Source organism: Musca domestica, unplaced genomic scaffold (genome assembly GCF_030504385.1).
Source record: "Musca domestica strain aabys unplaced genomic scaffold, Musca_domestica.polishedcontigs.V.1.1 31, whole genome shotgun sequence".
Classification (NCBI taxonomy): Eukaryota; Metazoa; Arthropoda; class Insecta; order Diptera; family Muscidae; genus Musca; species Musca domestica.
In genome coordinates this window covers 1,686,680-1,710,951 of record NW_026712309.1, presented here as the reverse complement: position 1 = coordinate 1,710,951, position 24,272 = coordinate 1,686,680, and the positions used below count along the sequence as shown (strand labels likewise).

Here is a 24,272-nt window from a genome sequence, read left to right as displayed (position 1 = left end):
TTTGAAGAGAACTGAATGCTTACTTCGCTTTTTTGAGCGTTTTGATTTTCAAAATCTTTAACCCTGTATGGGGGAGGTACCAGAAGGAATGATCCGATCTCTAGCGTCTTTATAACCGATCCTGTGTTGGTAGAAATATTCAGATGTACCAAGTCTGAATGGAATTGGATGATAATTTCGCATTTTATAAGCTTCATGGACACTCAAAATGTTGACATTTTGTGGAGGAGGTACCAGAAGGAGTGGTTAATAAAAATATTTTAATGTGTGTAATTTGAACAGAACTGGATGCTTCTTTCGGATTTTACGATCGTTTTGGTTATTCAAAACATTGGCTCTTTGTGTGGGAGGTACCAGAAGGAATGGACCGATCTCTACCATCTTTATAACATATCTTGTATTCATGAAAATATTGAGATGTACCAAGTCTGAATGGAATCGGTAGTTAATTTAGCGTTTTATAAACTTCATGGATATTCAAATTTTTGACCCTTTCTGGGGGAGGTACCAGAAGAAGCGGACCGATATATCCCATCTTAACAACAGATCTTGGGTTGATAAAAATATTGGGATATATGAAATATGAAAACAATCGGATTATTACATTACATTTTATAAGAGTTATAATTGTTTAAAAATTTTGACCCTTGGTGGGGGAGGTACTTCATGGAGCGGACCGATATTGTCCACCCGACCTAGCACTGATGCAAATATTATGATTTGCAAAGATGAAGCAATATCGGATTATCCTTTCACTTTCTGTGCAGTAAATTATTTTCTTTGAAAATGTCGACATTTTGTGTGGGAGGTACCAGAAGGAGTGAATCGATATTGCTTATCTCCGAATTGGATCTAAGTTTGATAATAATATTACGATGTACCAAGTTTGAATTAAATCGTATACTCCCTTCGAGAGTTATCGCGCGCCAGACAGACAGACGGACGGACGGGCATCGCAAGATCGACTCCGAATGTCCTGAAACGGATTTGGTCCAAAGAGACCTAGGGTCTAAAACCGTTATTTAAATGAGGCACATTTATGCCGTATCCAATGATATATAAAACCGTTATTTAGATGAGGCACGTTTGTGCCGTATCTAATGATATATATACACTCGCTAGCCATATGGCTGAGAGTATAATGACGGAAATTATTGTATCCTGACTTATAGCATGTTTATAGTTTACCGGATTTAATAAGCCCAGTAGATTTAAACTACCAAGTTGTTAATAATGTTAATCTGGCAAAAAGTCCTTATGTAAACATACCATTATGAGAAACAACAACAAATTTATCTTGATCAAAATCTAAGGTTGGCAACACTAGTTGTGATATTTTGTGAGATAAACAAAACACCGGCGAAAATTGTACAACACTTACCTATTTCCCACTACACCTGTTGATAAGAAGAGAGTGTGCAATTGAAAAATGCATTATTATAAGGAGAGAGTTCAATTGGAACTCTTCTCTAGTGTCTCTCTCTCTCTCTCTCTCTTGATATTTTCTTATCTCGATAACGCACATTTTCAATGTCTCTACTAGCTTTTCAAATACGTTTTCACAATGTTTGTGTGTGAGTACTTCAACAGGTAGATATTGTTGTGGGTAGTAGTAGCCGCTTGAAAGGTAAACGTTAAACGATTTGGTTGGTTAATGATTTCTCTCGCACTCAGTGTTCAGTTATTGAAGAGAGTTCGTGGAGTTATCAAGTCACCAAGTGTTGGGCTTTTTAACAAATCTAAACATCGTGTATAGAAGAAACACAGAAAAAAAAAACAAAAAATAGAGAAAACGTTTAAATATTGCATGCTGACGGGTTTTTGATATATAGAATTATATCGGATTACTAAAATCAATTTGAAATAAATTCTGTAGTGGCTATAGGAGAAAACCAAATTGTGTTGGAATTTGTTTGCCAAAAAGAAACAAAAATGTGGTGAAAATTGTGTTCAACCAAAATAGAAGTGAAAAGATCCAATCCACTTGTTATTGTACAACAAGTTAAAGAAAAGAAGAATTGTAAAAAAAAAGTCAACAACAAAACAAACGAATTAAGGTTTTTTCCTAAGAAACCTTTAATTAAGAGGATCTACAAGTGCAACCCAGGTTTATGATCGTCATTGTACAAAATTATAAGCCAACAAAAACAACAACGTCAACAATCTGCTATTACCGAAGACGAAACACCCCAGGGGAGAGACGACCAAATGAACAGGTATGAATGTAGGCAGTTAATTTGTTGTTTGTGTTTGTCTTTTTGCCAGCCCAAAAGAGAATTCGAATTATTTGTTGTTGTCAGCAGCAGCAGTGGCGGTGGCAGTAAGCATGGCAAATGAGAATGCAGGGTATATCGGTTGTTCTCCACGATTATGGGAATGCATCAGGTTGCGTGCTTGTGGCTATGGATGGTTGGTTGCTTGGTTTGTTGATGGCATGTCTGGGGGTATCCAGTCATACGGTGAGCCACCATTGTGCCGTGCTGCAAGTGAGGGGTTAATAACAGTTTAAAAAAGTTAATACATACATACCACACTTGTTTGTATGTAACATTGGTGTTGTTGTCTTTATTATAACCATTTGCCGCTCTTGATGGCGATGATGATGTTTTCGATCAGTCTGTCTGTTTTCCCAACATTTCGTGCATGCTTCTTCTTAACTTTGTCAAAGTGTGTGTATGTGTGTTAAAATCATTTCTCTGTACTCAGGTAACAAAACAACATTAATGGCTGTCCCTTTTTGTTATGATCTCCCCTTTTCTGTTGGACTCTCTCACTGTTCCTGAGTACTATGGAGGAGAGCAGAACTTGGCTGTCATTGTTGGTAGTTTAGTTTTCTCATTCTCATTGTGGCCCATAGAATGTTGTTGTTTTCTTAATGGTTTATATTTGAAAAATATAGGTATCTCTTGGTTATTGTTTTCATAGGCCGTATGAAAAGACCGGTAACTGACTGTTTGATTTCAATTTAATTTGTGTCATCATGCAACAGTGAAAAATGTTACTTGAGCTCTTTCAAATGACTTGACAAATGGTTATATTGTTGTTGTGCTAATAGTCATTGTTTCCGGTATTAAAGGTAGTATTTTCCCACATTTCAATTCCTGAAACAAGAACAAAAAAAAAAAAAAACAGTAAGGAAAAGTTAAATTTCGGCGGGTATTTAGTAGAGCTCCCGTAACAATCAAGTAGATCATACCACCTACCAACATTTGGCTTTAGAGCAGATATCATTTGGTTTCAGAGGGAACTAATATATCCAATTCTGAATCGATTTTCACTAAATCTGACGGATACACTTTTATCTTTAATACCAAATAACATTGCTATAACTTGGAAAAGGATTGTATTAAAAATATGTATATCGGAGCCGAGTTCCACCAAATGAAAATGTACGTCCTGAAATTAACTCCATTTGTGCTGATTTTAGCCCTTATTTGCACAATAAACACGAAATCGGTTGAAGGTATATATGGGAGCTTTATCCAAACCTGAACCAATCTCCATAAAGTTTGGCTGAGGTATTTCTGGGCTGTACGAACTTGAGGGACTTCAAAACCAAATCGGATGAAACATATATATGGAAGCTATATCCTAATCTGAACCGATCTCGATAATATATCATAGCGGAATTTTCGACCAGTATCTGATGTCCGGTACCAAATATCATTCATCTGAAGTGCATGTTACAAAAATATGCACAAAGACAATATTAAAAGGCATAGTCAAAGCTTATAAAATATCGAATATGAGGATTTAATGTTATATTGGGTCTGTATCGAAAAGTTCACCAACACTTATCGCCTTTTGAAAAAGTGGTTATAAAATTCAACAATTTTGGCCTTTTAAATATGAAGCTATACCTAAATTTGGTGCCTTGCATGGATGGTTTCTAAACTCTGGGAACACAAACTGGCAATCTAACTACCTACCAAATTTGAGCTAACTTCGTCGCCCTCGATTAAAGAATTTTTATTACAGTCTTCTTTGCGGGGTTCTTGACTGGGTTTTCCCGGAGTACTTGTAGTTGGGAAGCTCCTTTTTCTTTTTCGGCGGGTTCGCAAGGTTCTGGGACTTGATCCTCTTTCCTGACATTAAGGGAAGAGGGTACTCGTAGCCCCCTTTGGAGCATCCTTGCGACTCTGCATTTTTTCTCGTCTGTTGCTTCCTTAGCATTCCGTTGAGCCCCAGACAATTTTCGTATTAGTTGTGAGCTTCGTCAATCTGTCGCTCACTTTTTCTTCCTTCTCCGGTAGGATTTTTTCTACTGCTGTCAGATTGGGAGTCTGAGGTACTACTTGTCGTTGAAGGCTGGGTCGAACGTAGCAATACTCCCCACATCTCCGGGAGAAATTTGCTCACAATTTTTTAATAATGGCGAGGTGTGACTCTTGGCTGAATCACAAGCACCCTAGGTTATTTAGGCCCAGCAGTGTAACTTTTTTATTCTTCTTCTTCCATGTTTTATTTTTTGTTTTAGGAAACACTCTCATAGTCAGTTTTTTATCTGCAGGGAATCTGAAGATCCCCAGAGACGGGTGATCACACTATTCCGCTCCAATCAGTTCGTAACTATGACGCCCTAGTTGGAGAAAAATAGTGTGATCATCGATCTTCCCTATTCATCGGTGGGGACACGCCTGGTAGGAGAACTGAAAGGCAATTTAGCCCTGTCCGACGTCTGTTGTAATAACGCTAGAGTCAACGAAAACGAATAAAGATAGAAAGCTAAAATTTTGCACAGATCAGCCGGTCACAGATGCCCACATCGGTCACAGATGCCCACATTTTCATTCGAATTTTCTGAAAATCCACACAAGGAGTTCCCTCTGAGTTCTTAACCCCCTGGAAGAAAATTGTCCATGATATCGTATAGCCCCTATACAACGGTACCCCCACGATATTCGGTATTTTGATGATTTTTAACATAATTTTTTAACGGTATCGTTTCAAATTTCGCAGTTGAAGCTCGTAATTGGTGCTACAACCTATGACGGAAAATTGTCTATGTAGGTCCACATCTTCATATACCCCATATATAACTGCACCTCCTTATATTCGGTAATTTAATGATATTAGCAACATTATTCACGGGAATTGCTTCAAGTTTGATGATAATAGCAACATGTTTCACCGGAATTGTTTCAAATTTCGTATTTAAAGTTCCTAATGGATCCTACAGCCTTTGACAAAAAATTACTTTTGCAGGACCACGTATTCGTATAGCCCCCATTTAAAGGTTTTTCTTTGAGCGGATTTTTTTGACATTTTTAAGTTCCTTCCAAATGGTGGAAAGTACTAACAGCTCAATCCGGCCAAACTTAGCTTTACTGGTTTACTTGTTATTATACTTTAACATTTTTAAAATTATTACCATTTGAAAATTTAAGGAAGAAGGCATTTATCTCATAACCTGCGAGGTAAATATTTCGATTAAAAAATATTTTGAAGAGGTACCCATTAATCTCATCATAGAATGCAGTCAAAGTCACTTTCAACAAAATATTCGTTTTACTTAAAGCGCCTGAAATTAACCATTGACTCCGATTAAAATGGCGCCCAATTAATTTTGCTTTCACATGTCACATCGCAGCGAACACATTTTTTGCACAAAAAAAAAAATCAATGATGCTTGTGAGGAATTGTTCGATCCTGTGGAAATGTCATACAATTAAGATCCCAAATTGGTAGCAACAAAATGTCGCAAATTATCGCAACCGACATCGAAATGCCCAGCAAATATGCAATTTTTATGACTTTCTTTGCAATCGAAAGGGAGACGATGCCAGTGAAATGCTGGACATGTAACCTTTTTAAGTCAATTAAATTATATACCAAGCTAAATAGGTTTGACAGTGAAACAAAACACGAAACGTGCATGAGTTAAATTGTTTATATAGCAATCAGACATCCGAAAAACTCGCTCGAATTCAAGAGAACAGTGAAACTCGCTCGGCAGCACTAGTGGGATTAAGAAAAACAAAAGGAGCCAAATGCTCTTTTCTGATTTTGCTGGAGTAAGGTAGAGCACGATTTGCTCTTTTTTGAGCAAAATTTGTTAAGAAACAAGCTAATTTTACTCTTGCCGAGCACTCTATTAGTTTTTGTCATACCGTTTTTGTAGTTCTATGTATGTGTAGTTTCTGAAACCACGGCAGCAATGGAAACAAAACTAAACACGTTGAAAAACATTGTCGCTAATCTGATCCAATAAAGCATATGATAGTATTGTTGCTTTTGTACCCAAAATCCACCGGCCCCTTGCTTCTACTGCTACTATTTCTACTCTATTCTTTGATATTGAAGACGATCACACCCACCTCTGCCACAGTACACAGCAACATCAAACCCGGTTTGCTGTTATGCACACACGCAGACACAAACTAGCGAACAAACTCTTAGAGTAAACTCTCTCTCTATTTCGAGCTATTCGGCTCCCACTCTAATTTTCAAACAGGAGTGACACGGGAGCTCGTCCAAAAGAGTAGTAGTAAACTCCATATAAAACTCGCTCTCTTCGAGAAATCCAGCTCTAGAGCACGTTTCACTCCCTAGTAAAAATGAGTGCATCGATAGCAATAGGGTTTGAGAACGTTTAAAAGTGTGCTTATATAACTCTATATATTTGTTATAGTTACGTGTAATGTTTATACCATGAGTTTTGCCCTAAAAATAAGCTAGGAGTCTGAAGGTGAGAATGCTGAGAACAAGTTTTTGACAAGGATTAAGTCATCGGCTGGAGTTTTATGTTGCCGTAGTTCGATTTCGACCCATAATTTAATTTTTTTCCCTACGTTTCTTTGTACTTTTACGAAGAAGACAGCTGATGACTTAAGCCAGTCAAAAAAACGTTTTATGTATTTTTACCTATAAGACTAAAAGAAATCAAAGCTTAAATTGTCACTTCAATGTGAAAATATTGCCACTTTTTGACTTTTTAATAAAAAGAGTCGATTAATCGGAAGTTATGCTTCATTTAAAAATAGCAATTCTCAGAAGCTATATAAACCATTGGAATGTATGTAATATTTTGTTCGGCTTCAAAACATCAAAATTGTGCAAAAACATAACAATTCATTAATACTCGGATAAGCCTTGCTAATCCGATAAAACTGTTGACTCTTTTTTGCAGGTAGTAGTCCGTTAGGCGGTCAGATATCTATCCATAGAACTCGTAAGTCATAAATAATCTCTTTTCTCTTTTTTTGGAGGTGTTTATCTTGGATCTCAGATTAATTCAGATAGTGGTTTACGGTACACTGAGATAGATGCCACAGGAAAAGAAAAAAACAAAACCCATTTCAGCCGTCGGTTATTCATTACGAAGCAAAGGTAATGCGTGAAGGCATCTCAATGCTCCACAGTATTTTGAGAGATATAGTAAAGTGGTGCATGGGAGAGGGAGCAAGAGAGAGTTAGTGTGGGTAATACAGGTGAGTAAAGGTGTAAATGAGGCAGTATTGGTGGGTTTGTGTTCTCTCTGTCTCTTCTTCTCTGGATCATTATGGAAGTACCATAAAGGTGAACACGATATTAACTGCTAAAAGAGAGCAGAGAGAAATTTTCTCCACCATGGGTATTTAATGGAATATCTTGATAATGTATTTGGAAAAAAATCAAGAGAGTTGCGAGAGAGAGTAATTTTAACACCAACACTGTTACAATAAACACCTGGTTAAATGAGTTGTGGCAAGAGTTACGTGTATTTTTTCTGTTACTGAATGAATGAATGACAAGCAGAATCAACAAAAGAAACACGATTTGGTTTGACTTGGTTGTTGTTTTTGTTAAAATTGGAAATTGGGGACCAGATATACTCACAAAAACAAAAAATATATGCATAGGTGTAGTAAAGAAGGAGAAGAATTGAAAAAATAACAAAATACAAAAGTCGAAACGCTCGTTAGTTGGCCGCTTGGTTGGTTGATTGTTCAGGTTTTCGTACACACAGTGGAAACCACAAATCACCAGTTGCTGTCTTGCCATCTAACGGAGAGCGCGACTAAACGGATAACCTCGGACTAAAGCGACGGCGCAAAATATTGAAAACTTTACCCAAACATTAGTTGCGGATTTTTTAAACAAACATTTTTAAGGAATATCTTTTGATTTTTGCAATAATAAAAAATTAAAATCCTAGAAAAAACCTCAAAACAAATCAGTGATACTAGTTTTCTTCCATGACATCTTAAAACAAATTAAGATAAAAAAGTGCAATAAACAAATAAGGCCTGAAAGAAAAACAAATATTTTTTCGACGGACAGATATCAACAACTTGTGAATTGTGCTCAACAAAAAATTAAGAAAAAAAAGATAACACTTGCATCAATATTGAAAGTTTCCATTAGCTCAAAAACGAAAAAAAACAGATTGGGAAAATCCAAGCTAGCTAGCCAAACATCCAGTTACTTGAACATTTCTGCCTGGCATCCACTCAGCCAGCCATTGGTAATTATCTACAACCTGTTGGAGAAACGGAAATCTTGAAACTTGTACGTTTTTTTTTTGATTTTCCAAGTTGTGGAAAAGCTGGAGGAAAATTGTGGATACAACGAACAAAAATAGAAAAAAAAAACTTGTCAGTAAAACTAAAAACCTGCTTAGAAATATAACACAAGACTAAAAATAGAAATTGGACAAACATTGTTTCCCCCCCAGGTTCCATCTGGCAAATAATCAGAGTCGAACCATTGGGAACCGTAAATTAAAACATTTCTTCCCTTTATCAGCAAAAATAGTGACATTCAGTGTTTTTATTTACGATTTTACAACAGCAACCACCACCACAACCACCTGTAACTTATCAAAAGTTATTTTTCTATAACAACAAAAACAACAACTGAATCCAACAACACGCAAAACGCTTTCATGCGTGCAACAAGTGCAGTGCTAAAGTAAGTACCACTTAAAACTGCCTACTTACATGTCTACGTAACTTACCCCCCAACATATCTACCTATGAATCTGATCTATCAACCAACATGATACTATAGGCATTTCTACACACATAGCTGGCCACATATATCAAAAAATAGACTCATTTAATAAAATACGATTTCCCAAAAATTTATTGCATTGTTTACCCCCTACATTCGAATTCCATTCATCTTCCTCCGAATTTAAAAGAAATAAAACTCAGTTTAAAAATACTCCAAACTGCTATTCCTGAATGGGCTGCCAACTTCTTCTTTTTCTACAATTTATTGTCTTACGTTTCGTTTCAAAACGTCATCTCTTTCCTGATTTTCTTGTTGTTGCTTTTTTTCTTCTTCTGTTTTGACTTGACTGTTGATGATCTGTGAAGTGAAAAGAAATTTACAGTTAAAAGTAACGACCAACATTAAGAATACCAGAAAAATTTTCTTTTGTAAAAATAAGAGAGAAGAAGAAGAACGATCCGCAAGCCAAGAAGAACAGTAGGGGTCAAAAGTTTGAGTGTGTAGCTTTGAAATGCATGGGGAGCGTATTTTATTTAAAGAGAGAACTTGAAGTGACATTTTAATAATTATACCATGTTCATAGGGATACCAAAAACAAAAGTCTTTTCATCAACAATGTTCCCAATCAGATATCACAATATATTATATTGTTTACAATGTTACCGACTTGTAAAAGCTAGACATACTCGGCAAAGACTTCGAAAATATAGAAATTCCCGACAAAGAAAACAAAATAGGGAACAGAAAAGGAATCTTGAATGTTTGAGGTTACAGTTGGGGTGTATTTATAAATCTTTGAATATTGAATATGTGCGGTTAGGTGATATAGTTTTATGTTTATTTTGAAATATTTTTACCTTAATTTTGTCATTTTTATGACGACTTTTATAAAAGCAATTATGCACGTTAATAATGAAAATTTACACATATTTTTATACCCTCCACCATACTATGGAGGGTATATTAACTTTGTCCTCGAAATACTCATGTCAGACCCTAAGTATATATATTCTTGATCAGCGTAAAATTCTAAGTCGATTTAGCGATGTCCGTCTGTCTGTTGTAATCACACTATCTTTCGAACGAATTGAGATAGAAGGCTTAAATTTTGCACACATGTTTATTTTGCGAGTATGCAAGTAAAATTCGTAAATGGGCCATGTAGGTCAACGTTGGTACCTCCATATTTTCGGTATTTTAGTGATTTACCCGAAATTATTCACTGGAACTATTTATAATTTGGTATTTGAAGTTCGTAATATATACTACAGCCTATGACAGAAAATTGTCTGTGCAGGTCCACGTCTTCGTATAGCCCCCATGTAACGGTACCTCCCTATATTTGATATTTCGATGATTTAGCATTGTTTCTAATTTGGTATTTGAAGTTCATAATAGATACTACAGCCTAAGACAGAAAATTGTTTGTGCAGGTCCGCGTCTCATATAACGGTACCTCCCTATATTCGGTATTTTCATGATTTTACCGAAATTATTCACCGGAATTGTTTCAAATTTGGTATTAGAAGTTCGTAATGGATACTAAAGTTTATGACATAAAATTGTCTATGCAGGACCACGTCTTTGTATAGCCCCCAAATAACGGTACCTCCCAATATTCGGTATTTTGATGATTTTAGCGTCATTATTCACCAGAGTAGTTTAAAATTACCTATTTAGAGTTCGTAATGGGAACTATTGTCTGTGACAGAAAATTGTCTATGCAGGTCCAGGTCTTCGTATAGGCCCCATATATTTGTACTTCCCTATATTCGGTATTTTGACGATTTTAGGTACAATACTCACCGAAATTGTTTGAGATGTCGTATTTGAAGTTCGTAATGGATGCTCTGACAGAAAATTGTCTATGCAGGTCCAGGTCTTCGTATAGCTCCGATATAACGGTACCTCCCTAGCTACATTATTTACCGTTTATTTCTAGTTTCGAATTTGAATATGGTAACGCCTTATGACAAACAATGCGTTCACGTCGTATAGATCCCAATACAACGGCTATATTTGCCATTTTTAAGATTTTAACAGAATTTTTAACGGATTTTATTTTTTGATAATTTCTAAATTTGTTCCAAATGGTGGAGGGTATTCAAAGTTCAGCCCGGCCGAAGTTATTGCTTTTTAACTTGTTATGGATATTTTCTTTAGTATTTTTTACCCTAAACAACATTGTGGTAAGGGTATCATGTCTTTGTGCATTTGTTTGTAACATGGAGAAGGAAGCGAGGTAGACAAATTGTTACTTTTGAGGATCTTAATAGAATCACTTTCTGAGTCGATTTATGTCTACCAGTCCGTCTGTCTGTCCATCCTTCCGTCCGTCCATGTATTTTTGTTAACAAAATGCAGGTCGCATTTGGGTGAGATAAAAAAACTGCAACAAATTCAAACGCCATAATTAAAATGTTGTTTTTTGTTGCCCGGTATTTTGGCTCATTCCCGGCGAAGCGCTTATTTGAGGTGATGGACACTTTGGTATTTTTTATTGCCAATCCTGCTTTCTAAAATACTCCAGACACAATAGTCCAATGGATTGGTATCCGGGGATTTTGGTGGCCATTGTGCGCTGGAAATTAAGCAAGGAACCTCATTTTGTAACCATTCGTGGGTGGCGCGTTCTAAGTGCGATGGTGCTGAGTCCTGTTGGAATGTCCAATGTCTGCGGCCAAATTGCTTGCGTGCCCAAGGCTCGGTAATATTCGGTATTTATTCTGATGTCACGGTCGATTAATACGAGCGGAGAGCGACAATCGGCTGTTATGGCGGCCCACGCCATCACCGTAGCCGGCGCTTGAGTTCTGGTGGCCAACCGAAGGTGCACATTTTCAGCTGACCTCTTTGGCAAGAAAACACGATAATTTTGTTTTTTACAAACTGCTGGACAACGAATGTTTTCTCATCGGATGTTTTCTATTTTCTTTCTGTTGCGGTATAAGTTCTTGCACTTTTTGGAATTTCAATGGCTTTACCCCGAGCTCATTTTTCAATATTTGCCGAATGGAATATTGCGATATGTTCAGCACATGAGCCATGTTTAGGCCACTGCGACGCGGGTTTCGATCAAGTCGCTTCTTTACTTTTCGAACCATATATGCTGACGTTGCTGTTTTCTTCCGTCCACTTCCTTGACGTCAGGCTACGCTACAAGTATCACGGTAACGAGCTATGGTACGAGGCACAAAAGATTTACTCACATTTAAATGCTGGTTTTCAAGCCAAATATAGGGAAATCACACTATCACGCTTGAATTCCATCACGAATAACTTTTTTTCTGCAAAATTCTCACCAAAATGCTTTTGTACGCTTGTAAACAATATAATGAGCTGTCATGGAATAATTTTAACAGCTGTCGGACGAGTGGCTTAGAAATGACAGCAATCTGAAATGGTTTGGAGTTTTTTCGTCTCTCCCTTTGAGTAATAAGTTATTCTCTCACCCTGTAAGTAATAAGTTATTCTCCTCAAGTGGCTCTCAAGTTTTCTTCTTATCTAACTTAAATATTTAATGGTTTTCTAATAATTAAGCCAATCATCACATACTTTTGCACATAACTGTATGTTAAGAATCATTAACATTTCGTGTTTTTACCAACAATTCGCAATTATCTGCAACGGTTTGGCGCTTATACTCACTCATGTAAGCCAGGCTCTCTTTGCTGCTCTGGATTGTGATCAAAGAACCCAGAAAAAAAAAATCATTTATACCAGAGATCGGATGAGAGAAATTGAGCGACATATGGGGAATGACAGTAGCGACCACGTACATTAATGGTAGATGATGCGTGGAACCATCTTTTTTTTTTGTTTTGATTTCTCCAGAGAGTTTCTCTCATTTACTCTCTGTTGTTTATTTCCATATTGGGTTCTCTGCATCCTCCCCCTGTCTCCAGAGAGGGGGCTCTACTCTATTTCTGTTGTTTATTATGTCTTGGTTTGGCCTCTTGTTGTTGGCGTGTTTTTTTTTTTTTTTTGTTAACAACAAAAATGTTAAAAAATAAGAAACAACAAACTTAAAAAATTACGAAGAAGAAGAAAACTCGTTAAACCGCTGTTTGCTGCCAAAATCCGAACAACACATTTGTCTGTTTTTATGGTGGTAGTGGTGGTCAATTGGCTGAGATAGACGCAGTGACTATCTTACCACAATGTGTTGGGTACATATTGTATTATTGGACAAATGGCCAAAACAACAAACTAAGTTTAGCTGTTGTTGTTGTTTTTAATTTTGCAAAAATAATGTTTACGGTATAATACCAAAATAATAAAATAAAACCATGACTGAGTTATCGTTTGTTGATGTTGTTCGCCGATGTTGGCGAAGACGATCGTAGCTGTTGCCGAGAGAGGTGGTGTTAAGCTTAGCTCCTAACAACAACAGCCAACAACTGTTGCATGAAACATGTGCGCATACATACATCCATGACAACTCCACCATAAAAACAATGCAAGCTACCAACAATGCCTGATGGCCAGCCAGAACGTCTCAACGACTGACACTCGACACTCAGTCACCTGGACGATAAATGAACGACAATGTAAACGTCACATTTGTTACAACATTGATGATAATTGTTGCATCCGACGTCGTCGTCGTTGTAGTCGAAGTCTTCTTTTTTGTTTTAGTAGTTTGTCATTGTTGTTATATTTGTTGCATGCTCTGTCGTATTCGCCAAGCATGCAGTTTATTGTCGATTTCCTTTTCTATCGAATATTTCCTAATAGATTTATGTATTCGACTGACTTGTTGGGAGGTTTGAACAACCAACTCCAAAGGCATCTTGTGTGTTTCGTCGATGTTGCTGGGCCAAGAAGAAGAAGAATTTGTGGAATTTTAGTAATTCGGAGAGAATAGATATGAGTACACGGAGAGAAAACGTGAGAAGTGTTCTGTTCAGGAATATTTGAAACGTTGTTAAAAGCAAGATATCTATGGGATCTCTTAGCATTGAGGGCCCTCACGAGGACTTCCATACATTTTTACGGAGTACCCTCACGAGGACTTCCATACATTTTTACGGAATACCATACATTTTTTGCATTGGCCTTTGATGAAAGGCATCGATTCTCCCTCGCCATTGAATTGGTGCTGCATGTTCAGTTGAAATTATCCCCATTTTCGTTTTTGCCTTTGAACGCAGATTTTAAAAACGGATCTATATCTCTAAGTGATAGATATACAGGTCGATTTTTTAAGGGCTACAGGAAAGTTTTAAGAAAAAACAACAAATAATATTCAGATAAAAGCATGAAATCTTTATTTGAATTGATAGTACGGTCCATACAATTTAATATTTGAAGGTTATTTCATGCAAGTCGCGGTCGACTACGCCTCAAATGGTTCACCGGTTTGTTCAATTTTGGCATACTCTTTTTAACATTTCGGCCGTTATCCCACTGAGAAATCCTTCAATGTTGTCTTGCAATGCCTTAATTGAATTGGGCTCGCCTGTATTGACACGAACTTTAACATAACCCTGCAAAAAATAATCTAGGTTAGTTTAGAGGATGTGTAGCTACAATTGAAATTGAAGCTAATTCCCTGGTCAAATGACAAAGAGGAGTTTTAGGTGTGGGCAAATTCAAGGCCTGTTGACTACGAGGCCATAAGGCTTGTTCACAGTCAAGCAGGATAGTCGTGTGCAGATTTCTCAGAGCAGTTCTGTACCACAGGACTCCATGGGAATTAATTGTTGAAGATTTAATAGCTTTACGAGGCGCTTGACTATCCCCATAAATAATCACCGGTTCAGTTATTTCATCCTCTATAATTTTAATCAATTTTGCCGCTTTCATCATCGTTTCTACCTGAAAAACAGAGTCTTTTCCATCCAACTTATGGGATAAGGCCATTCTTAGTTGCTCACAGAAGACTTTGGCTCCCGTGCCTTCTTTCATCTTTGATGCGTCTGTATATATCGGCTGACCTCCTTGCTTGGAATCAATATCTCATTTCTGTCAAACCCCATGGCTAGAGATATGTAATCGCTGTTCCGTTCAAGGGTTGAAATTTAATTCAGCTCTTCGAAAGTGCAGCAAGCTGGCATGACCATGTCATGTAGTATGCAGCATATTCTGCTCGGACAGCCTTGTCTGTCGTGCAGCTTGTTACTGTATAGTAAATGTGATAAAGGTAGAGGCTTTTTTGACCGGTTTAAGTCATGGGCTGGTATTTTCGTAAAAGAACAAAGGAGTTTTAGGTTGACTTAGATCAATTTCGCTCCGTTATGTTTACTTGTTTACCCTACGCGCCCTTGCTTTTTTTACGAAGAAGCCAGCAGATAACTTAAGCCAGTCAAAAATCCTTCTATGAATTTTCACCTTTAGTTCGACCGGAGCGATTTTTAGCATTACCTATTATAAAGTGCCGCCAGACAAGACTTCCATACGGAACGATGGGCCAAACCACAGCTATATACCGGCTGTGTATATTGGCAGGAGTGTCCCTAGCGGTTTTCAATTGTATTTTTTGCTAGAGTAGAGTGCAATAAAGAATTTTTCACCCGTTCCGCAACGTTTTTGTTCAATTTCAGTTGAGATTCTAAAATTGCGTCTGGAATTTTAAAAGGCGCGACTGAACGCCTTTAGACTATTTTTGGAGCAACTCAATCCCACTCAGATCAGAGGGCTATGACAATCTTCTTGACAGACTAATTAACAGGAACAGACTCAAGAGGGCGATTGGTACCTTTCAACCTTATAAATCGTAAATGATATCCTGGAAGCGATACATAAAGTTTGTTTGTGTCACTCACACATACCTCGTCTATGGGGAGAGGTTACAGTGACTTATATACCTAAGTCGGCTAAGCCAAGTCACACTGCTCGAAATAACCAAAGATTGGTTAGCCTATCATACTTTCTTTCAAATACCCTTGATAGACTTATAGACCTGGATATAATAACGCAGCTGAAATATTCACTGGTGAGCAGCTGTAAGTATATATAAAAAGAGTCTGTTGAAACTGCTCTTCAAGAGGTGGTCATTTATCTAAAAATAGGAGAAGAAGAACTGTTTTTTGACATAGAAGGAGCCTTCAACAATGTGGAACTCAAATCCATACATAATGCCTTAGCCAGCGCTAATGTTCATGATACGCTAATGAGCTGTATTGATGCAATCCTTAGCAGGAGAATCATTAATTCCAGCATTAATGAGGTATTCATTAGGAAATCAGTAACCAGAGGAAGACCACAAGGAGGACTGTTATCGCCGCTGCTGTGGCTTCCCGTGGTTAATATTTTTTTAAGGGTCTTCGGAAAAATAAGTACCATAGTTTTCGCCTATGCTGATGACATGCTGCTGTTAATTACGGGGAAATCCTGTTCACAGTATCAGAGCTTATGCAGAATGCACTTCCAAAGCTGTCGCGATGTCTAAGGGGTCAACATAACAAAGGCAGAGTTGGTACTGTTCACACGTAAGCGCAAGCCAGAACAATTTATTCCGATTGACCGAACGTGAAATGAAAGGTTTACCGAATCCGCCTTTCCATACGGAGGGTGTATTAAAGCCTTGGCCACGCAAACATTTTGGACGCAGACCTTCGACATTCCAACCGGACTCAGTACTATCGCACTCAGCACCCAAGAATGGTTACAAAATGAGGTTACTCGCTTCATTTCAAGCGCTCAATGGCCACCAAAATCTCCGGATACCAATCCGTTGGACTATTGTGTCTGGAGTATTTAGGAAAGCAAGATTGGCACTAAAATACCAAAGTGTCGATTATCTCGCCGGGAATGGACCAAAATACCGCAGAGCAAAATTCGGGCAGCGTGTGACCAATTCAAACACTTATTCTAAAACTTGATGCTATTTCCGACATTTTTGCTTTCATTCAATAAAATTTAAATTAATGTAAAAATTATGGCATTCAACTTTGTTGCAGTATTTTTATCTCACCCTGTATATAGGCTTTTCCATAAATAAATACTTACAGAAACTTCTACCGATAAATGCCTTAAATGACTGCAAATTGAATCTTGTCATTGATGCAATTAAAAGCTGGCATAATTTTTTCCCCAGTAATTATTAATTTATTTTTATAAAAAGAAATTTAATTGGAAATCTGCATAACTGGTCAGTCAGTCAGTTCATTTGAGGAGTTACGTTATCCCATTTTTGTTGAATGCGTACCAGTTTTGTTTGGTTTTTTGAAAATTTGTAGTATGTATACGATTATTTTTGAAATATTTCTTTTTTTTGTTTGGTTACTTGCGGCTTTGACTAATTCATATTTAATTGCTTTGAAACGTAATTCAAAAATAAATATTTAAATATATTTGGATATAAACGCATTTGTATTGGAGCGATGGAAGCAAGGCTGATTTTCGTTAAGGTTGTTTTTTTGATGCTCACATTTATCATCCACTCAGCAGTCAGATGGTAGCTGAAATTGTTGCCTGTGGTTATGGTCATTTGGTCTTGTTTTGTCCTTGTGCTATAAAAAGGGATAATCTTCTTGGAAGGAAAATTGAAATATGATTTTACTTGAGAAATTTGAGAGATGATGTCATAACTTCAAGGTCACCAAACTAAACAAATATTTAACAATTTTGAAGACTAGGATGACTTAGACTAGCTGATTGCCGAGAAAGATAGGAACATCGGTTTAATGCTCAAGCCTAGATACTAAACTCAAATCTAGATAAACGACAATACATGTTATAAGAGTTAAAGGAAGTTTTTTTTTGGTTCGAGGCATATTACCTCCATTCATCTCCTCATCTTCATTGTTTGTTTTTTTCTTTCTCTTGTTTTCAAAATCTAAGTGCTAATTTGGGTCAAGGAACTGCAAATATTAAAATATGCGTCGTTCGTATATGAATAATCTAAGCTTAATTGTTATATTTTATGATCGAAAACAAAAATGGATTATAAAATTCCATTGTAAAATACAAATATTTGCGGTTTGGGAATAGCCAAATCAAAATGTATAATTTATATCAGATATTAATACAAAAATCGTTGCACCACCCTTCCGAAACAAATGGAATATTTATTAATTAGTTATATTGTTTAATAATTTGGAATTATTATTAAATCAACTGTATTTATTTGTGCATCTCCGATTGATGAAATATGTATGCAACGCAAATCCGATTTGTTGCCAAGCGATGTCAAAGTTTAATTTTTAGTATCTGAGCTTCCCATCCAAAATTTCAAAATGCCTAACAAATTCAAATTCGCTATTTTGCATAGGATTTCATATAGGATTTGAATTTAGGAAAATTTCCTTTCCAAATGCGTAGTGTCTAACGCTACGGTACGAGTATTTCTTCTTGCCTTTGAAGGTTATCGTTTCATGTTGCCATTTATTTCGAAGTTCGTTAAGCATATTGGATCCTCGTCTTGCTGGATATATTTAATATCATTTTATTGGCGTGATCTTCGGTTTTTAACGAATCTTTGTTTAATTTCCGAGCTCACAATTGTTCGCCCGTAATACTGAATGACGGTAAGCTCTTTTTTTGAGGGCTTCATAGCATTTTGCTCTTTCGACGATCTAATATTCTTTCCTGGTGCTGAGGAAGTGGTAGGAGTTCTCTGGATATTTTTAGAATCCTCCTGTCTTGAATCCTTAATACGTCTTCGAATTATAGTGAAATTACGTGTCCGCATCGGGATAGGCTCCTGCTTTTAAATTAGTAAATGAAGGGCTCTGGATGTTCTTCTTGCCTTAAAGGCTAAATGTGTGTTCTTATTATTCCGAAATTAAGTCCTGCGCCGGGATAGGTTCTTTCTGTTTGTTGCGAGCTTTGCAATACCTTGGCTTAACTTGTCCATGATTTTGTTGACATCCTCATTTGTGGGGATTTCAACTACTGCTTCATTTGAGCTAGTTTCCGGAATCAAATCCTGTTTTTGAAGGCTGGGACGATCTTAAACATCCCCTGAGCACCTCATTATAGTCCTCACTGTTTTAGCCAGAAGCCTGTAGCTCTTACGTCTGCTGGAAATGCCAAGATGCCCACGTCTGTAGAAGATTGCCCACTATCGCTGAATCGCGACGGACGGTGACTCGTGGGCAGATCAACCACGCCCGCTGGTTCTGGTTTTTTCCCCTTTCAAGTTTTTTTTGTTTTAGGGCAACACTCTCATAGTTAAATTTGGTCCGCGGAGAATCTAAGATTCCCTCAGGTCATTCCCATTCCCAAATTCGATCTTCTTAAAAGAGGTCTATCGACATCTTCTCCTTATCCGTCAACGGAGACTGACAAATTCGTTCTGTAGTTAAGTTATCGGCAAATTTCTCCAGTCCGACATCGTATTATAAATTACATCACATTGGACAGCACTGCCAAAAGAAGCAGCATCGGGTTGTCCTCAAACAACAGTTGCTAACATATTAGCAGATTTCACGACTGCCTTGAACCCACTATTACTGATAAGGTCTGGGATTTTGTAATACCTGCTTCCACCGTAACCCTGCCGAACATACGATCGAAAACCTGAATTTCAATGAGGTATTTAAATCCGCCTTGAGAGCTGTATACCTTTCAGGATTTTATGTATAAATTACATCACTTTGGACAGCACTGCTAAAAGAAGTAGCATCGGATTGCCCTCGAACATATTAGTACTTTGGCTAAATACGACTGACTGCCTTGAGCCCACTATTATCGATGAGATCTGGGATTATGTCATAGCGAGTAATACCCACGTCCACCTTAACCCTTTCGAACATATGATTGTTAACCTGGATTTCAATGAGATATTAAATCCACTCCTTTCGCCTTGAGTGCTTTATATCTTTCAGGATTTTGCGTAAAAATTTAAACCACTTTGGGCAGCACTGCTAAAAGAAGTAGCATCGGATTGTCCTCGAACAACATCTGCTAACATATTTGTATTTTGACTAAATCCGACTGCCTTGAGCCCACTATTATCGATGAGATCTGGGCTTATGTCACAGCAAATAATACCCACGTCCACCTTAACCCTTTCGAACATATGATCATTAACCAGGATTTCACTGAGATATTGAATCCACTGAACTGTCTCGTATTCCGAAATTGCTTCTTCGATAATTCTGTCCGCCCGTCAATTTCAGCCTTGAGAGTTGTATACCTTTCAGGGCTTTACGTACGATGCAACCTTCTCCGTCTGTCGAAAGGCTATGAGGACCCCTATTCTCGGAATAAATTCTAGGTATAGGAGACTGCATGGCGTTTCGGAGAACATCGTTCGCTCGCAAGCTCTTCTGTCAATATCCTCTCTATCCTGAATAGTCGTTTTTCCATACTTCTATAGCCGTAGAAAGTTTCAGTTTCCTGTAGCCAAAATTGCGATCTCTGGACCTATTGTCATGATAGGGAAAGTCCTTACCCTGCCAGCAATTGTAGATGTGTGAAATCACTTAGATCACCTTTAATTATAAATAATAATCATAATTTTTAGTACCTTTCTGTAAATGTCATCCCCTGCTGATTATTTGGAATGGCTTATTTTAATTACTGCCTAGACGCATTCACACCTGTTGGCTGTTAATCTCACTTTTATTGATGTTATTTTTTTTCTTATTTTATATTTTTTTTACAAGGTTCTTGACCCCGAGACACAACGATTGCCTCTATAAGTGTTACAAGTGTGGAGGAATATGATATTTATAGTGCGCCTTCTTAATGACAATGACGAGTGACTTCAGAGGTTAAGTGGTACTAAAATTATCACGGGGAAATATTTTATTTTATATGAAGTGTATTTTTTCAAATATTTAGTTCCTGGTTAATTTATATATCATAAAAAAATGCAAGTTTCTGTTGTATTTCGATTTGGTAGGAACTTTTTTAAAAACAATTTCAGCAAGTTAATGTCGAGGTTATTGGGAATTTCTGCGAATAAAATCTGTTATTGGAGTTCATCTAGGTTATGACAATAAAAATTGATGTAATTCTGACTAAAGCGTAAAAGCCTTATTTATATATATTTATTTTTTATAAAGCTCGTTATTTAGATTGTCAATTCCATTGATTATACGTCACACAAATGACGAATCTTCGTAAAACGTTTACTTTGGGCATCGGCGTAAAGCGAACTTTGTTATTTATTGCTTTTATTAATTTTAGTACTATTCCATGATTGCTTTATATATAACTTCAAGTTTAATATTCATTTTGCGGTCTAGCAGAGCCGGCTCCTTCCTCCAGTCTGAAAAACAGGTTCAATCCCCACGAAATATTAACAAGACTAGACTTCAAGTATTGACATCTTTCAAAAAATCCACTCTCATTTCAGCAAAATCGCTTGACTTTTCTCCCTCCATCTCCACTTGGCATCGAAGTTAATTACCATAATTAAATTTTCTTAATTTGTAATAAATTCACAAAGAACAACAAATATAACGTGCACTCCTGTGTCTTATCTTTTGTATTGTGTATTTAAATAAATCTTTCAGAAAACAAGGATTTCAAGTTTTGCTTTTGGGATTTTCCTTTCGAATTGCGAGCGAAAATAATTCATTAACAACAAATTGTTACATCTTTTTATCTTTGTGGAATGAGCTTGGAATCTGTTAATTCAGGCGGAAATATGGATGCTGGTATTCAAAAAATTGTTCAAGATGCCATAGTTAAAGTTGCCCTTCACTTCACTCTCGCATCAATAATTCTAGTCATGCAATTTATGGAGGTGAAGAAATACAAAATCAAAACAAATTGCAACAACACAGTGTAACAATTTTTTCTTGTCAATGTCAGAGAGGCACATACTCGGGAGAACTGAGGATTGGAAAATTTTTGAGATATAATCAGCTGAGAAGCATTTTTTGAATTGGCCCTCTTACGTTCGAATATTGGAAAAAGTTATCATTCAGCGAAGCCTATCCAGAAAAGAATTGTCCGCCAAACACATTCCCAATTGTTCGCTACTTTGTTCCGTTGTTGTAGCAAGTGAGCGGTTGAATTCTGCTAATCTGGTTCAGGTTACAGGTTTAAAAATTCGTCTACTTTAACGAGCTGTCATCCTGTAATTGCTGATAGCATCTGCGACTGCATCGGTATGAATGCCACTCAGACCTGTCTGATAGGCTTCTTGATCTAAAGATTCCCTCTTAAAGCGTTGGACCTCCCTCTCTATAGCATGTATGTCCTCCCTGACACGCCTGGGTGGCGGAGTTTTATCCACTATATGATGATTGGGATGACTCTCACGGTAACACCCATGCAGGTACTGCAACGAAAGCATGCGATAATGCTGACGTAAGGGAAGAACTTTCCCCTCCTCATGTAGATGATCCACTGGTGTCATGAGGAGGCACACTGCGCCGCGTTATATCAACAAGGTTTCCTTGTCCGCACCCCAAGTGCTATCGGCCAGCGCCTTGAGGACCGTCTTCCTACTTTTCATCTTGTCGCAGCTAGTTGTGGCTTGCGCGGTCGACTTGAACATGCTGTCGAATGAAATCTCTAAAATCTTGGGGTAGTTCGTGGTCGGTATTAAATTTCCCTCGACCTGCACTTTAAACTGCGTTCCCATATCTGCAAACCATGTGGTAAATAGTGTGGCCGTTGAATTCGTGTCGTGTATTTTCATATTCCTCGCGTGGAAGTATGCGGCAAGCTTCGCGATACAGGGATCCAACCTTTCACATATGTCATCGACCACTGGGTCGGACGCCATATTCGTACAATCATCCGCATACATTACGATCTCTATGCCGTCTGGAGGGCGAGGAATTCCGGAAAGGCAAAGGTATAACAGTTCCGGAGATATAATCCCACCTTGGGTAATTCCAGTTTATATGTACTTTGTTGCGTAGTGGTTTTAGGCGGCAGACAAAATGTGAAGCGGCACTTTCCAACTGAAAAATACAAATATAAATTACGTTCCGTACTTAACCGAAAATATGTCCTGGATTAAAAAATATATAAAAATAAATTTATTGCCTGAATGTTGATTTATAATAAGGCAGGTTGGAGGCCTTTGCTGACCGTGCGACCCGGAAAACTAAATGAATGAAGGAAATGAAAAGCGTTGCCAGATCCAAATCAATTTGTATCTGTGTTCACTAAACATAGGAGTTACCCATTCAATCAACACTGAAAAGGCAGCCATTTAGTGGAAGTGGTAATGCCATTGAAAATTTATGCCAATATATTGGGATATTTAAGAAAATGGTGATAATTTTGCATTTTTAGGAGGGTATACAGTAGCTCCAAACGAAACTCGTAAACTTAGCAAACAATTTTCTTTCATGCAATATATGATTGTTATCAAATTGACTACCAGAAGAAACCTATACTTTTTGCTAGTGTATAGGGTACTAGAACTCGCTAATTGTTAATAGATGCCAATATACAGTTCAGTTGTTAATAGATGCCGATATACAGTTCAGTACATCATAAAACGGTTCAAAACAGATAGATGTGTAGAAAATAAGCCAAAACGGTAAATAACAAAAAAAAAAAAATATTTACCTTGGGTGATGAGAAGTATATTTTACGGCAGATCTCAAAGGATTTATTTTTGAGTACATCGAAGCTCTCAAAATTGCTGGAATAGATTTGGGAAAAGTATGTTGCCCTCAAACAATAAGAAATATACTGCATAAGTCGAATTACAATGAAAGAAGAGCTAGACATTAGGAGCAAATATCAAAAGCTTTTTCATTTTGAAAGAATGTGCTGTTCACGAACGAAAACAAATTCAATCTTTTTGGTTCAGATGGCAGACTTATTTATGGAGAAAGCCAAATGAAGCGCTCATTGTAAAAAATATGAAGCATACAGTGAAGCACGGTGGTGGTACAGTAATGATATGGGGTTCATTTTCAGCCTCTGGACCTGGTGTATTGCAGTTTATTGAATGTATTATGGATCAGACTATGTACTTTAACATTTTTAAAGAAATTTTGCCACTCCATAAGGAAAAGCTCGGCCATGGCGAAGATCACTATTTGTATCAAGACAATGATCCGAAACAAAAGGCTTATAAAGACGCGCTCATAGCTGCTATATAATTGTCCCCACGTCATGGATACGACCTTGGCGAAAATTATTATTTTTATCAAGACACTGATCCGAAACAGAAGGCTAATAAAGTGCGGTCATGGCAGCTATATAATTGTCCCCACCTCATGGATACATCAGCCCAGAGTCCAGACATAAACCCCATAGAGAGTTTATGGACTCCACTCTATTGGATGGTTGAGAACGAAGATCCTGAGACCGCAGGCCAGCCGGATGGTCCAATCGAGCGCCGTCTTATGATGAGAGTAACAACCTTAACAATACAGCTGATTAATAAACTATTGATCAAACTTTTACTGAGAAAAATTAGCGAATAAGAACATTTGTTGTCTTAGTTCAGTTTCGACCCC

The 24,272-nt window shown here is 37.3% G+C and overlaps 1 protein-coding gene across 4 annotated transcripts in view; it reads left to right on the top strand.

The window, feature by feature from the left end:
- Positions 1-1,644: 1,644 nt before the first annotated feature.
- LOC101899502 (RNA-binding protein fusilli) overlaps positions 1,645-24,272 on the top strand; it is a 123,160-nt gene continuing 100,532 nt past the window's right edge. The window contains exon 1 of one of the 4 annotated variants that reach the window (XM_011297555.3): positions 1,645-2,216. The gene's annotated coding sequence lies outside the window, so the exon portion shown is untranslated. Of the gene's footprint in view, positions 2,217-7,653; positions 8,893-24,272 lie in introns of those variants that run through there. The other 3 variants (XM_011297554.3, XM_020039590.2, XM_005191417.4) reach the window with 3 other exon arrangements.